The sequence below is a fragment of the Alexandromys fortis genome, unplaced genomic scaffold (genome assembly GCF_014885135.2).
Source record: "Alexandromys fortis isolate MF-2015 unplaced genomic scaffold, M_Fortis_MF-2015_v1.1 scaffold_86, whole genome shotgun sequence".
NCBI classification, from domain to species: Eukaryota; Metazoa; Chordata; class Mammalia; order Rodentia; family Cricetidae; genus Alexandromys; species Alexandromys fortis.
The window spans coordinates 7,177,923-7,194,990 of NW_026067965.1; the positions used below are offsets into that span (position 1 = coordinate 7,177,923).

Genomic DNA, 17,068 nt, shown 5'->3' on the forward strand with positions numbered 1-17,068 from the left:
TAAAAATTAATATTAAAAAACAGATTGCTTGAGAATCAACAAGGAAAGTATAACAACCTAAGCAGAAGAGGCATTTGGTTGAAGACACCATGTATTTGTGATAAAACATTTATGAAAAGAACTCTGTGTTGAGGCTGGAGAGATGGCTCAGTGGTTGGGAGCACTGACTGCTCTTCCAGAGAACCTGAGTTCAATTCCCAGCACCCACATGGCAGCTCACAACTGCTTGTAACTCCAGTTCTAGGGGATCCAACATCTTCATACAGGCAAACTAATGTACATGAAATAAAAATAAATAAATCATTTTTTTTAAAAAGAAGAGGCACTTCCAAAAAAAAAAAAAAACAGATTGCTATCCAGATACAGTGCTACACACCTTTGATCCCAGCACTCAGGAGGCAGAGGTTAGTAGGTCTCTGTGATTTCAAGGCCAGGGCAATCAAGTTCTAGGACAGCCAGGGCAATATAGAAAAAAACCTGTCTCAAAAGACCAAAATAATAAAAAATAAATAAAATAAAAATATTGCTAGGTTCCTGGTCTCAGGTGGCCAGAGAATGTGCATTTCTGACCGGTTCCTAGCTGGTGCTGATGCAGCAGGTCAGATCTGGCTATGGTCATATCATACCTTAGCAAACCAGAGATTCAAGGCCTTGATAAGTAATGAGCACCTGGCAGGTATTCAGCTGTCAATACAGTCTGCTCTGTATCTCTCCATCCCCCTGCACCAACTCTGCATTTCTGTGTCTGAGGGTATCTCTAAGAATACACAGCCAAGTTCCTCCAAGGGGCACATTACAGCCTGTCAAGGGTAGAACTATCCCTCAAAAGTTCATACCCACCTGGAATCTCTAAATGTGAAATTACTCTGGAGGATACAAAGAACTCAAGAAATTGGTCATCAAAAAAAATTCAATAAAAAAAAAGTGGAGTACAGACCTAAACAGAGAACTCTCAACAGAGGAATCTAAAATGACTGAAAGACACTTAAGGAAATGTTCAACATCCTTAGTCATCAGAGAAATGCAAATCAAAACAACTCTGAGATTCCATCTTACACCTGTAAGAATGGCCAAGATCAAAAACACTGATGACAACTTTTGCTGGAGAGGTTGTGGGGAAGAGGGAACACTTCTGCATTGCTGGTGGGAGTGCAAGCTGGTACAGCCCCTTTGGATATCAGTATGGTGATTTCTCAGAAAATTAGGAAACAACCTTCCTCAAGAACCAGCAATACCACTTTTGGGTATATATCCAAAGGATGCTCAATCATGCCACAAGGACGTGTGCTCAACTATGTTTATAGCAGCATTGTTTGTCATAGCCAGGACCTGGAAATAACCTAAATGCCCCTTGGCCAAAGAATGGATAACTTGGTACATTTACACAATGGAGTACTACACAGCAGAAAAAAAATAACGACATCTTGAAATTTGCAGGCAAAGGAATAGAACTAGAAAACATAATATTGAGTTAGGTAACCACCCCCAGACCCAAAAAGACAATTATCATATGTACTCACTCATAAGTGGTTTTTAAACATAAAGCTAAGAAAACCAGCCTACAAAGCACAATCCCAGAGAACCTAGACAACAATGAAGAACCTAAGAGAGACATACATGGATCTAAACTACATGGGAAGTAGGAAAAGACAAGATCTCCTGAGTAAATTGGGAGCATGGGGATCACTGGAGAGGGCTGAAGGGTAAAGGAGAGGCAGGGAGGGGAGCAGAGAAAAATGTAGAGCTCAATAAATATCAATAAAAAAATTTTAATTATATAAATAAATAAATAAATAAATAAATAAATAAATAAATAAATAAATAGAGGTCCAGGGAGACCAGAGCAAAACACTGTCTTTTGGATGTAACAAGACCTCTGCCCTCAGGAACTCACAGCAGGTGGGGTTGCCACACAAGACCCACACAATATTCTAGTCAATATTCCTGCATGGAGTGGAGAGGGGCTCCTCAGTCCCTCTTTTCTAATGAGCTATTGATGATCGATGGTTTCTGGGGGAGGGAGGGTCAGTTTTCTTCACAGGTCCAGCCCCTGTAGGTCGGCCATGCTCTCTAGGATGGCCCCACGCCAGTGAGTGCAAAGGCAGCACAACCTGGACTGAGTGGGTTAAAAACGGACAAGAGAAGTTGGGAGGAGGAGTCGGAGAGGTGGAGGAGGTTTCTGGGAGGAGTTAAGAGGGGTGGTGGCAATAAGCGCAATCAAAATATGTTGTATAAAACTCTCAAAAAAATTAATACTCATAAATGTTACCATTCTCCGCGAGAATGACTTTGAAGGGTTGGTGTCGGGAAAGAAACATTTGGCTAACACCATGGTTTTTTGAAGCCCAGTCAATCAGCAGGAATCCTGGGGCTCTATAGCCAAGGTTCCTTCCAGGTTTTCCTTCCAGAAGCCTTTCAGAACTCATTCTGGAACCTGGCGTCACCCACACAGCTCTTCCTCGCCATTTTGATCATTACACCAAGCCCCAGCTCGTCATGCCCTGCCATAGGCCATAGGCCGGCTTCTCCCCACAATATGGGTGCTGAAAACCTGGTCCCCAGCGGAACCAGAAGCAATGAAGGTGTGATGGCCCCGCTCTAGTGGGTGGAATCAGTCTCTTGTGAGGAGAGAGGCAAGAGACCTTGCCTCTCTCTCTTCTTTCCTCACATGAGGACACAGTAACAAGAGGCCATCTAGAGATCAGGAACTAGGCCCTCTGCAGATCCCAGATCTACTGGTACCGTAGTCTTCCAGACTTGAGAATATGAGACTTGAGAATAAGGCTAGTGTTTAAACCACCCAGTCTAAGTCTACCGCAGCAGCCCAAACTAACAAAGACATGTGTATTGGTTTTACCAAAGCCCATCCCTAGCACGTGGTACCTAGAAGGAGGGATCAAACAGAATACCTACCATCTTCCAACACTCACATATCTAAAAATTAAAACCAAGGAGCTAGAGGATGGCTCAGTGGTTAAGAGCACTGGCTGCTCTTCCAAAGGTTCGATTCCCAACAACCACATGTAATAAGATCTGGTGCCCTCTTCTGGCCTACAGTCATGTATGCAGGCAGAACCTGTATATATAATAAATAAATCTTCTTTTTTTTAAGGATCAATTTTTTAAAAAGAGAAAGAACTGGCTGCTCTTGTAGAGAACCTAGGACTGGTTCCCAGTACCTACATGGCAGTTCTGTAACCCCAATTCTAGGGCATCTAGAATCCTCTTTCTAGCCTCCGCAGGTACCAGGTACCAGGCATGTATGTGCACATACACAGACACAGGCAAAACACCCAGACACATAAAGTAAAAAATAAACGTTTTTTAAATAGAATCAAATCGATAAACTATTAAGTCATATCCTCATACCTTGACAACCAACCTTCACTTGGCCTAGAAGCGCAGCGTTGACATTCAGATACTCGGACCCCTTGTTCTTTGCTGTCATGTTCTTTAGGGTCATGTGGCAGCCTAGAGGGAGCTGACTCCCAGCCCTGCATGTCAGTTCTCCAGGCTTGAGCACCAGCCCTCCCCTGTTCTTAACATGCAGGTTCCACCTTACACCCCAAGGTGCCTCCAATGCAGGTGGACATACCACACATCCACCGTGACCTTCTACCCGAAGTCGCCATTCAGTCACCCCCAGGCCTCCGGTGCATGTGAGTCCCCCACCCCACACACCCGAGCTCTCCTTCCTCCGTCCATCAGCAGCCACTACCCTCATTCACCCCTCCCTGCCTTGCCAAGGCCTTGGGTGTATGTATGCAGGTAGAATCTGCCCTCAGCACTCAGGCCGAAGGAAGAAACCAACAGGGATCCTGAGGGAGATCTGGGGCCTGGGGTTCCAGAGACGGACTGTTGCCACACAGACTTGGCTGGGTGTTAGTTCTTGATCCGACGACCCTTTAGAGAGAGGCTCAGCTAAAGAACCGAAGCCTATCTTTCCCAAGGGCAAAGGTCACACTAACCTTGCTCACAGGACATCGTCCGTCCAGTCCGTTTCAGTGCTGAGGAACAACAGGACAGTTCCTCTTTGGAGAACTAATCTCTACCGTCTTTATCTTGTGGCTCCTTCGGGCCTCCCTCACGCCCCTCACCGGAACTTGAACGGTTCACACCTTCCTTTCTCAGAGCTGCAGGAACCTTAGCATGGAGCTGAGGTACGGCCAGGTCTTCTGGGCGAGCTTGTGCCTCTTAGCCCAGTGAAGCGGGAAACTTTCACTATTCATCTGAGTGGTTGCTGCGGGAGCTCGCCTTCCACACCCTTCAGCCAATAGACTTTAAGATACCAGCCCACTTGGGCGTGGTCTCGTTACGGTAGCCACGTGCTTCCAGCTCCGCTTCAGGTGACTAGACTCCTTTCCTGATGGCCCAGAGGGCTGTTGTCTGGGATGGTGATCTGTAATTTTTTCCCTTTAAATAAATAACTATTCTATTAATCATAATTCCAAACTGGCATGGGATTGTTTGTGACTTATGCCTTCAAGTGGGTACCTTTTGCTATTCCTCTGCCTTGAAATACCACTCACCGCTTCTTCTTCTTCTGGGGGGGGGAGGGGGCCAGGATTACGATGCCGTGGCAATTTCTGTGGAGGGGAGGATTCGGCAGCGGTCTGAGGGGCTGAGGCCGCAGGGCTTGTGGAGGTAAAGCTGAAGACAAGGAGTGGATTCCCGTCACCAAGCTGGGCTGCCTGGTTAAGGACATGAAGATCAAGTCCCTAGAGGAGATCCACCTGTTCTCCCTGCCCGTTAAGGAATCTGAGATTATTGACTTTTTTCCTGGGAGCTTCCCTAAAGGATGAGGTTCTGAAGATCATGCCCGTGCAGAAGCAGACTAGGGCAGGCCAGCGGACCAGGTTCAAGGCTTTTGTCGCTATTGGGGACTACAACGGCCACGTAGGTCTCGGTGTCAAGTGCTCCAAGGAGGTAACCACTGCCATCAGAGGGGCCATCATCTTGGCCAAGCTTTTCATTGTCCCTGTGAGGAGAGTCTACTGGGGAAACAGGATTGGCAAGCCCCACACTGTTCCTTGCAAAGTGACAGGCCGCTGTGGGTCTGTGCTGGTGCGTCTCATCCCTGCCCCCAGAGGCACTGGCATAGTCTCTGCTCCTGTGCCCAAGAAGCTACTGATGATGGCTGGCATTGATGACTACTACACATCAGCCAGGGGCTGAACTGCCACCCTGGGCAACTTTGCCAAGGCCACCTTTGATGCCATCTCTAAGACCTACAGCTACCTGACCCCCGACCTCTGGAAAGAGACTGTGTTCACCAAGTCTCCTTATCAGGAATTCACTGACCATCTTGTGAAAACCCACACCAGAGTCTCTGTTCAGAGGACCCAGGCTCCAGCTGTGGCCACCACATAAGGGTTTTTTTTTTTTTTTTTTTTTTGTAGTGTAAGTGGCGTTTTATTCATTCTGTCAATTGAAAATATTTACAACATCAGATGAACTCAATCTAAGAAACCAACTTTCATGCCAAGCAACATTGGGTATTAAAAGGACAGTCAATATAATTATGTTCAAAGTTATTCGCCCCCAAACTTGTAACTATCTGGCGTTAGGATGTTTCCACGCAGCTCAGTTTTGGGTGTTAAGTTCTCTAGCTTCAAGGAAGAACATTCTGTTTACTTCACTAATGGGCACGTCTCTTAAGGCTGGGGTGGCGTCTTCTTGGTAGCTCTTCCAGTGTTGGTTTTTAGCATAGTTATCTGTGATGGTGTGAATGGAGTTGAGGGGAGAGGTGCTCATCATGTTAATACCAAATAAGAGGATATAACCAATCACAACAGCACTGAGGAGGTAGGCAGGCAATGCGACGGCCCAGTATTGAAGCCAAACTGAGAGCTTAAGAAAAGAACAAAGCCATAAATCGCTCTTTCTGGCAATGGCGACGGTGAATTTTCCACCATTTTCCCTGTTGCTTTAGACAATCTGTGGAAAAGGAATACAGTCGTCGTCAGGCATGCCCCCTCCCATCGATACGGGCTGTTATATAACCTCCCCGCCGCGCCGCGGACGCACTGCGGATGCTTGCCCGCCCCCGCCCGGCCAGGACCCCCCACATAAGGGTTTTTATACAAGGAAAATAAAAGTGAATTAAGTCTGTTTAAAAAAAAAAAAAACCACTCACACTCACCGCCTCTCCTGTTCCCAGAAACATGCTCTCCTTGGCCACAGTAAGCAAAATGATCACCCCAAAAACACACCCACAAGCAGAGGCCTCTGCACGATCCGTGCATGGAGAGAGAACCAGAACACTGCTTTTCATGAGTCTCGCGGAGCAACAGATTGGTGTTATCACAAAGACAGTGACAGTCACTGTGAGGGCAGGCTTTGAGGTCTTGTTCTCAGGCGTCCCTCGCTGTGACAGTGGTGCTGGCCTCCTGTGGCATCTGAGGAAAGACGCAGGACTCTCAGCTCCAGCACCACATCTGCCAGTACACCACCGTGTTCCCCGTCACTGACCACAAATGGACTGAACCTCTGAAACTGCAAGCAAGCCACCTCAATTCAACGTTTTCTTTATTAGAGTCGCCATGATCATGGTGGCTCTTCACAGCAGTAGTAACCCTGGCTAAGACAAGATAGCAGCATCCTGGTCCCTAACAGCTCACTGGTGTTGTCAGTAAAGTCAGCATTCCTGCCCAGAGTTTCTCAGTCCACCTGAGACTCTTAGGTCATTAACCCTTCAGATCCTGGAGACAGATTTAAAAAAAAAAAAAAAAGAAGAGAGGCAAAGTATTCTCTCATTGGCTACTTCCTGACAGAGATGATAAAGGGACATAGGTTCTGTCCCCAGAATCTAAGAGAGGATTGTTCCGGTTGACATTATGGAGCAGGAGGCGAGTTTTAACCTGTGGTGTGTCATATGACGGCCATCAAGTGACCCTAGAGAAACATCTGAAAGCTAATTATTAAAGGGCTGAAATGGGCGGTTACAGAGTGAACCTGAGAGACTGACTAGGAAGGGGGAGGAGGAGAATCAGGAGCCAGAGAGAGGAGGTGGGTGACCAGAGATGGTGACCCCATAGAAGACAGAAGGAGGATCCGTATTGCATCTCAAAGGGCTGTGAGTATCTGGCCGAGGGGAGTCAGTCAGAACAGGAAGGACATCAGGAGAGGTGGTAAACCGGAAGGAGCAACAGCTCAACCTTCTGGATCTGGGAAGAATGGAGGAAGGGAAGAGGCTGGAAAAGAGCAGCCATCTCAGGAGGTCACTGTGAGTGACCTCCTCATCCCCCCTGTTCTCATTAGCGGTTTGCACAGGACCTCAGGATGTTGAGCACCACCATGATTGACAGAAAACATCCATCCAGCCTTCCTTAGAGCTGTACTGTGTTCACACTGTGACCTCATCAGCCTGGTTACCCCCAAGGCATGGGGTTCTCTAAAGCAGTAACAACAGATCGGCTCTGAAGTCTCCCCAGTCTTAACTGCCTCTGACTCTGTGCGTAGTTAATCATTTGTTTGTCTGTTTATTTATTTGAGACAAGGCCTATCTATGCTGTACTAGCAGGTCTTAGGCCCCCTAGGTTAAAGGGATCCGAGTAGCTGAGACACCTGGTATATGTTCCACATCTGGATTTGACTTTCCTCTTAGCCCTTCAGCTTTGAAAAGGCCATGGGGGACGTACCAGCTGTTCCAGTCCCTGAACAATGAGATCAATGAGACCCATGATAACTACCATGATCTCTGCGATATGCAGGATGTTGGGAAGGGGTCTTAACAGAAGGGCACTTGGGAACCTCTGTGCTGCTGAGGACTGAGGAACAATGGGGTATCTGGAGGAACTCCTAGGGATGAGACAGCCACTAGGTCCACACTCCTATCCCTTGTCCTGCCCCCCAACATCAACAAACAGGCAGGTCCCCTGTCTGTCCCAAGCCACCTGCTGTTTGAGGGTAGGAGGCCATCTAGCAGAGACAATGTTGGCTCAAAAGAGTAGAAAACACACGCGTTCCCCTCACAAGCTTAAAACGAAGAGAAAACTTGTTTCTTTTCTAATGCAATGAAACTCAAGAGTATGGCCAAGGTTCTCAAACCCAGAGCTGTCTAAGGAGGCAACCCCCGACTCTGAGGCGGAACGGCATGTCTGATCTGGGGTGGCAGAGACGGAAAAGATTAACCACAGCGGTGGAAGCAGCTGGGAGTGCAGCTGTCACCCCCGAGGAAAGCGCAGTTTGTTGAAAGCTGCTCCAACTGTCTGCAAAGCCTGGGGCGCTAAGTGCAGCCACACCCAGGGAAGGCCCGAGTTAGGAGTGAGGCGATGCTGCCCCCTAGAGGCCAGTCCTGAACTGTCACGGTACTGAAGGCTTGATGTCTGGGTTCACTGTCTGATGCGGCCCTGTGGGAAAATAAGTTTAGAGTGTATCCCAGACTTGGAGCTCGAAACAGATACAGAGAATCCCATCTAAGCAGAGTGTAAACTCGGGGCCAAAGCAGAATAATCCAGCGCCCTGGATGTCTGCCTGAGAGATACAGCAAGAGGCCAGCCTGCCTATCTCTGTCCCCACAGGCACTATGGATGCCTGATGGCTCCCCGGAGAAGATATGACCACTAGTTCAGCATGCTCTGCAGGAAGCAGGGCTGGACACAGCGTAAGGCTGCGCCCCTCGACTCAGCATGGAGTCCGTGCAAAAGACTACGACAAGCTGGCATATGTGTACCAAGCCATTTATCCTGCCGGTGGCTACCGCGTTGTTCACAAATGAGAAAGAAATCGAAGACTAGAAGGGTTTTCCGTTTCCCAAGCCTCTAATTTAATGAACGCCATTGCCAGGCGGTAGCTCTAGTTCCTCCCAGGATGGAAGAAAGGTCTCAGAACCAATACCCGGGACCCGTGTGCATTCTCATAATGAAAATAACGTCCCGCGGTCAGGATTCCAATGACAGAAGGAAAAAGGATCGTTGAAACCGGCTTGTGGTTTGAGTGGGTGACTACCTACAGTGAAATTACCTACAGCTTCTTAAAACTTGACCCCTACGGTGTCCCCGAACGTCCCAAAGCAAAATGTCTCCAAACCCATCCCCGTGATATCATGTTTGCTTCCATTAATTACCCTCTGTGTCTGTCCTGTCGGATGTTAAATGGCCCTAGGAGAAGTCGCAAATTCTTATTCTCGATCAAGGGACGGAGAGCGCTTCCCTGTAAACCCAAAGAAAGTGACCTCCCATCTTCCTCCTATGAATTTAATTTTTAAAAATAAAATGTGGGGCTCGATTCAAGCGACCAACCTGTAGAGGGATTTGAAAGGAAGAATGAAACTGCCCTACATATTTTATTTATTCGCTGGAGTGCTAAGTGTCCTGGAACTGCAGGACTCGGGTTTCTTACGTGATTATTAAACATCCCCCGCAACTTCCTTTACAGCCACTTACATCTGGGCTTTATAGCCTTCTTCTTAGTTCCCATGCTCCTTGAAGCGCCAGGCGGTGGTGGCGCATGCCTTTAATCCCATCACTCAGGAAGCAGAGGCAGGTGGATCTCTGTGAGTTCGAGGCCAGCCTGGTCTACAAGAGCTAGTTCCAGGACAGGAACCAGAAGCTACGGAGAAAGCCTGTCTCGAAAAAAAAAAAAAGAAATGAAAAGTATAAACTATAAAAATGTACAAAACCCAGGATGGACTCGTGAACTTTGGCCAAATGAGTCTTCACTTATTTCTTTATCTTTTCTTAATTTAATATAATCGGGAACTTTGACAAAACAGACATCAGTAAGATGCACTGTTAGTGATACCACTCCCGGTGACTGCTGGGAGCCACTCACCCCTCTCATTTTCTTCCTGGAAGAATATTTCACGTTCCGCTTATTTCATTATTAAAGAAATACTAAAATCTAGTCATCTATACACCTCCACAGTGAAAGCTTTTCAAGCATCTTTTTCCTTGAGTTTTGCATGTTATCTTTCATATTTATTTTATGTGTATGAATGTGCACCACGTGAGTGCCTGGGAGTTACAGATGGCTGTGGGCCACCATGTCTGCGCTGCAAACCAAACCTGGGTCATCTGGAAGAGCAGCAAATGTTCCTAACCGCTGAGACATCTCTCCAGTTCCCCCCCCCATCACTTTCTGAGCTGAAGTTTGCGCAATCCTGATGTGTTACCAAGTAAACTGGGCTCCAAAAAGAAAGCTATAAACCTTGGCACACCCATGCTTGTAAAATGCTACTCAATAGCATGTTCCTATTCAGTTGAAATAAGCATACAAAGCAATGAGTTTCATTATAGAATCTTCATATTGTGCCATTTTCTGTTCCCACTCCTTCCCCCACTGTCCTTCCTCACCACACACACACACACACACACACACACACACACACACACACACCCTAGAAGTGATGCTTCCTAAAGCAAGCCCACAATTGACAGCGTAAGACTCCAGAGAATAAAGCCTGGAGGAAAGACACAACCTCAAAAGCTTACATACTACATCTAGTATGTAATCATAATTAAAGCTACATATAAATACATGAAAGAACTAAGTTATAAGCCTGTAGAACTAACCGGGGGGGTCCAGGGGCAAAGAGGGCTTGGGTGAAGGAAGGACGTGTATGGACACAGCACATGCCCTGCATCCATTGGCATCAGTGTTAGAGCCGCAACTGTGACATTATGCTAATTCTTTTGCAAGATAGCATCATTGAAGGAACATGGGTAAGTGGATATGAGCTCGTAGGACAACTGCATGCAAATACACAGCTTTCCCGAAAGAACAAGTTTAACTCTTCAGGAAAGGTATAAAAGCTTCTAGGTGTTTGTAATGGCTTCTGAAGTTGACATCATGAATTACCACCTTTAAATTTTTATTTAAGCCACCATGGTGCAAAGCTAAGAAAATAAAAATATGTTAAAGAAGATCTTTTACGTCCCAGCACTCGGGAGGCAGAGGCAGGCGGATCTCTGTGAGTTCGAGACCAGCCTGGTCTACAAGAGCTAGTTCCAGGACAGGCTCCAAAACCATAGAGAAACCCTGTCTCGAAAAACCAAAAAAAAAAAAAAAAAAAAAAGCCCTTTTACGGATGAGTCCATTCTGCCCAGCTTTACTGTCCTAGAGCCGCTGATGACATCTAAATAGTTCTCACTGATTCAAGTATAGGGTTGGCTTCCTGCTTTTCTGCATGTGTGTATGTGTATGTAGATGTGTCTGTTTGCATGTGTGCAGGTGCACATGAGGTGCCTGTATATGTGTTCAGATGTGTGGAGGTCAGAGGTCAGTCTTAAGTGTCATTCCTCAGGAGCTGCCCTCCTGGATTTTTAAGACAGGCTCTCTCACTGGCCTGGGGCTCCCTGGTTCAGGTAGAGCTGGCTGGCCAGTGCATCCCAGGAATCTATCTGCCTCCACCTCCCCCAGCAAAGTGGTTATTAGCATGCACCACCATGCCTATCCTCTGTCCAGATTCTGAGGCACAGACTCGGGCCCTCACACCTGTGAGGCAAGACCATTGCTAGCAGACAGCTTTCCCAGCCCAATTCCCTGCCTTCCATAACTGCAATGTGGTTCTATGGGAGATTTTCTTTAACAATGTGTGATTGAAATAGTTAGACACAAGGAGATGCCATATTATACTTTAAAAAGACCATTTTAAAAAAAATGAATCAGGGGCTGGAGAGATGGCTCAGCGTTTAAGAGCATTGCCTGCTCTTCCAAAGGTTCTGAGTTCAATTCCCAGCAACCACATGGTGGCTCACAACCATCTGTAATGAGGTCTGGTGCCCTCTTCTGGCCTGCAGGCAGACACACAGACAGAACATTGTATACATAATAAATAAATAAATAAATAAATAAATAAACAAACAAACAAACCATGCAAGGTGGCCCACTCCTCTACCCCCAGGACTTAAGAAGCAGAAGCAAGAAGGAGGTCATGACAAAAAGCCAGGGATACATAGGAAAACGCTTTTTCAAAAAAAAAGAAAATTTTAAATAGATGAAAAATTACCTGCACCATGATGAAAGGCAAACTTTTAACATGGCAGGGAAAGAATACGTGGCAAGCTTTGTACTCTTCTAACTTTTCTGTAATTCTGAAGTTATTTCAAAATATCTTCAATTTTTAAGCCCTTCTAGAAAATATCCCTAATAGTCATCCAGGTGAAACTCCAATGATAGGAGTTAAAAAAAAAATTGTGAAAAATCGTTGTAAAAAAATCTTTTTCTCTTTTCTCTGAGAGGGCTAAAAGTAAACTCTGTTTCAGATGAGTGCATAGACCAGAATTCCCAAAAAGCAAACAGTACAAATTCCCAAACCTCAATGGGCCTCCTCCAGCCCCTGCTTCCACCCACGTGGCATTGAGTGTGTTGATCTGGTTCCAAACTGGGGCCCAGGGCTCCATTAGGGTCCACGAAGAAGGAGCGTCCACAAGCTCCCTTGCAGTCGAGAAACTGGATCCCCAATGGGTGCTTTTCCTCCACTGGTCGCCCTCCCCTCCCCCTACCGCCACCCCCAGTCACCGCGCCTCAGAATTCTTGTGCATACGAGAAGTACTCCTTACTAGATCTAGAATCCCAAACAGCAACTTCCAGGTGTGAAGCATCCAGCACCTGCAGAGAAAAGCCTGCTTTGAAAGATCAGAGGGCGGACGTTTGATTAAGAGAGCCGTGCTAACGGCATCATATTCCAGAAACGCATATTCTCCGGAGAGCGTGGGATGCACGCTTCCAAGAGAGGAACACCATACATGTCTACACGTACAGCAATGGGTAGAACCAGATGTGTGGGCAGATGTAACGGTTCCCAGCATTACCTCCCTAACACGCTGACAGTGCAAGCCGCCATGGCTTCTCCCAGACTGAGCTCCTCCGGCAATGCTTCTCACTCAAGAGCAAACGCAGAGCGCAGACTCCCCTGCTCCTAGTGTGCTTTAGAGCTGCTACCTGGCCGCATGCATCAAAAACATCACACACAGTTCGAGCCACCAGTGAAGGCTGTTTGTTACTGCGCTAGGAACAGTGAGGAGTTCTCTGCTCTCCTTCCTTATTACCTCACTCAGTATGATAATGTTTACTTCATTTTCTCCTTCTGACAGCTGTAAATCAACAGTCCCTTGTGCACAAATCAGGCTTCTGAACACTCGAAAACTCCTACACACACACACACACACACACACACACACACACACACACACACACACACACACACACACACTTGCACCCGTGCCAGAAGACAAGGCCAATTCTCTCCCATAAATTTGTGAGCTTGTTACCATAGAAACCGGTTCAAGCACGCAAGTGTAGATTAGCAGTGCCACCTAGTGGGATACTGATGATAATGCAATCATCCCTCAAACCTTAAGCCCTTGAATGGGACGAAATGATTAGGTGGTTTGGGGTGGGTTCCGCTGGGTTTGCCTTTGTGTTTGGCTTGGCTTGGCTTAGTTTGGTCCGGTTTGCCTTTAATAGCTACCATAGCTCTTCCCGTAATTTTCTAGAGATCTGCCCACCTGTGCCAAGTTCAAGTTCCTCAAAACCTTTCCCTTCTCACAGACAGACACAGAGAACAGTATCACACAGGCGCCCATCTCATTTTCTGGATGCTCAGCTTGACTATTCCATTTGTGGCTCTAGGTACATCATGAATTACTACAGCCCCTCGAGTAATGCATATATAGTGGACAGTAGCAAGCAACATTTTGAGAACCAGAAATAATAATGAGCCTTCCCGGGTCATTGATTCATTTGCTCAGGCAACGTGACTTCTGTTTCAAGTCAGTTAAATGTGCTTGTCATAAACTTGGAGTCGCCAATATGTGTCTGCGTCACATTAAGGAAGTTTGACCAAGAAGGAGTCCGGGCTTGAATTTTCCAGCGCTCTCCCTGTGTCTTCCACCTCTCTCCAGCTTGTGATTTCCGCCCTGTCTGTTCAGAGCGAAGGGCTTTGCTCTCTGTGTATCTGAATAGCACAGGAAGTGTCCCGTGCCGAAGGAATGTGCACTGCTTTATAGAAATCTTTAGCAGGGCTTTGCAAGGGATTAACTTATTTACTCCAATTTACCCACCACGCCGCAAATGTATCAAGCAGTATCTGGGTGCCGCTTCCAGAGAGATGTCTGTTTTATAAGGTTCCCTTTTGACCTGCTCCAGTTATCAGCAAGTGACTATCACAGCACACATACAAACACACACGCATTGCTCTCTGGGTCTGGGGAATGAAAGGCCAGACAACCTCAGATCACAGCTGTGTACTAGTTTAGGTTATAAAAGTTGATTACGTGGGAACTCCAAGGTAAGTGGGGTTGGTTGTTTCACTTCTCTTAAAGACAAGTTAAACAGGCTGAGGTCTCAGCAGGATAGCCATCTTGAGGTAGCCATCTCGAAGGTTTAAGCAACCTCAGGCTGTATTAGTAACTCCATTGTGAGTCTCAATAAAAGTTCTAGTCTCTTCAAACACAAGGAATATTCTCACAACAATGAATCGGCATGCAATTTCTGTAAGGAACTTAGTCATTTCTTCAAGGAGTGGGAAGTTGATTCTGTAAATACAAGATCTCTTGGTCTCAGCAAGGTCTAGAGGACTCATGCATTGCTGTCTGGGCAGGGTGGGTCTGGGCATAATTTGTGCTCAGGGTCTTTAGCACCCCATGCCTGCTGCTAAACCCTCTTACTGCGAAGCTGCGACACACACCGAAAATAGATTTGCCCACCTGCTCAACAAGGGGTCACTTCCAAGTCCAGGCTGCCTTCCATCTTCCTCTGATCAATGGCCTCTTGAGAAACAAGCCATGGAGGGCAATCTTTAGTGAACATCTCCAAATAATAATCTGCCAAGCATGATCTATCACTCTGAAGGGCCTGGTCTACTTGGTACAGAAGATGGACATGCCGACTTCAGACTCCAGGAACACAGACATGCCAGCCGTGGACAGAAACCCTGCAGGCAGCAGAAGTAATGGTGATATGAACTAGCTCACTCTTCATCCAAACTCTTGGATACGACATAAGTTATTGGTCATATTAAAGACTCATGTTCCCTGTGTACATTTTAAACAAAGGAAATATCTTGGGATTGCATGACAATTGTTTGCAATTTTGAAAAAAAACAAAAGTTGAGGTTTGGTATTATTGGAGTGGTGTTTTTCATACTGGGTAGGAGAAGGAGGGAAGGGAAGCTCTCAGGGGTTAGATGGGCTCGTGTTCTTTTTCTCAGCTCACAGTTGCCCCCAGCCTCTGGCCAAAAAGATGAGTTCTTTTTCTGTGCATTAATTCTCCGATCGTGACGTTTCCAGGCAGTCGTGTAAATATTCAGGCAATAAATAAGGGGATCCAGATGGAGTGGTCTTCACAGTTACTTTCATTTCTCTGTCAAAATATTTAGCTAGTCTGTAAATCTTCCTTAAAACATTAACTTGTCACTGAACGCAAACATTTCCATGAGTGATGTTAATCCCCCCCCCCCCCCCATTCACTAAATGCAGCTCCCATATAGCGTTTCTTCGGTGATTGTTAAGGATGGCTGGATCCAAAGTCCAGTATATAAAATCCAGACAGGCTATCTGCAGAAAGGAAGGAGTTCACCCTCTTCCCACCCGACCCCAGCAGAAAGCATCTGCTCCAGCCAGCTCAGTCCTAAGAGAAAACCAGCAGGCAAGGCACCCCGAGTCGCAAAGAGATGCTGAGACAATTTGGAGGGCCAGGAGGAGGTCTAGCCGCGTGGGGCTATTTCTGGAATGTGTCTATTATCCAGGGCCAGTGAAGTCAGCCTCAACTCCGCAGCGTTCTCATTTCCTGAAAACCGTGTGGTGCAAAGCCGTATTATTGCCTCGGCGTTGTTTAGTGTGGGTTTCTTCCCAGTTTGGAAAGACACGCACAGCATAAAATCAGATACATTTTTAATGCCCTGGAAACGTGCAGTGGCTTTTAATGGGCGTGATTAGCCGTAGGAAAAGAAACAGAAAGTACCGAGGAGGCGGATTAATGGGCAGCACCTCTCTTCCCAACATGTGTCCCGAGATTTTGGGGGATCCTCTGCTCAACCGCATAAAACCACCAGAGAAACTCAGCTATCACCTACAAAACGTCCCTAGAGCCACCGCCTAGAGCGAGGGAAAAGGTGGGGCCCCTCCCACGTCCCCAAAGCCTTGTGCTCGGCTGGGAGAACGGAGCTGTGTGAGAAATACTGATTAGGTCATCTTGGAAAAGCAGAGAGTTCTGGGAGGCAGAATAACATTCCACAAAAATCCCCGCGTCTTCACTTCCCAGAATCTGAATCTTGTGTGGCGAAGGGATTTTACCGAGAAGATTCAAAAAGAAAACGTTAAGGTACTTTAGAGGGAGTGGTTGGTTATCCTTGATGGTCCCCAGGTGCCCAATGCCATCACAAGGATACTTACAGAAGGAGACAAGAGAATCAGTTAATAGCGGCAAACTGTGACCGCGGAAGCAGAAGATGGAGGCTACAGGAAGCGCCATGGGACAGGAACACAGGGGGCCCTAGGAAAGGAAAAGGACACTGATTCTTCTCAAGCCTCCAGCAGAGGATAGCCCTGCGGACACTTTGATTGTATACTTCTGACCTTCAAATTATAAGAAAACTAATTTGGACTGTTTTAAGCCCCCTAAATTTGCGGTATGCTGTTACTGTAGATTGTTAGGGTTTCTGTGGCTGTGATAAAACACCATAACCAGAAGCAACCTGGAGAAAGGGGTTTGTTTGGCTCACCCTCCCACATAACAGTCAGTCATCCAAGGAAGTTAGGGTAGGAACTCGAGGCAGGAAGTGTGGAAGCAGGAACTAGTACAGAGGCCAATGCTGTTTCCTGGTTTGCTCTGCATGGCTTACTCAGGCTGCTTTCTTATACCACACAAGACCCAGGGGTGGCACTGTCCACCAGTGAACTGGACCCATCCCCATCCCCCATCAATCGTTAATCAAGAAAATGTACTACAGACCTGCCCACACGTAAATCTGAAAGGAGCATTTTGACAGGTGAGGTCCAAATTGACTCTAGTCCCAAGTTGAAGAAGAAGAAGAAGAAGAAGAAGAAGAAGAAGAAGAAGAAGAAGAAGAAGAAGAAGAAGAAGAAGAAGAAGAAGAAGAAGAAGAAGAAGAAGAAGAAGAAGA

General features: G+C 46.6%; 2 pseudogenes; one reads left to right on the top strand and one right to left on the bottom strand.

The window, feature by feature from the left end:
• Positions 1-2,536: 2,536 nt before the first annotated feature.
• Positions 2,537-5,372, top strand: LOC126508636 (40S ribosomal protein S2-like; annotated as a pseudogene).
• Positions 5,373-5,393: 21 nt separating this feature from the next.
• Positions 5,394-5,998, bottom strand: LOC126508661 (phosphatidylinositol N-acetylglucosaminyltransferase subunit P-like; annotated as a pseudogene).
• Between the last annotated feature and the right edge of the window lie 11,070 nt (positions 5,999-17,068).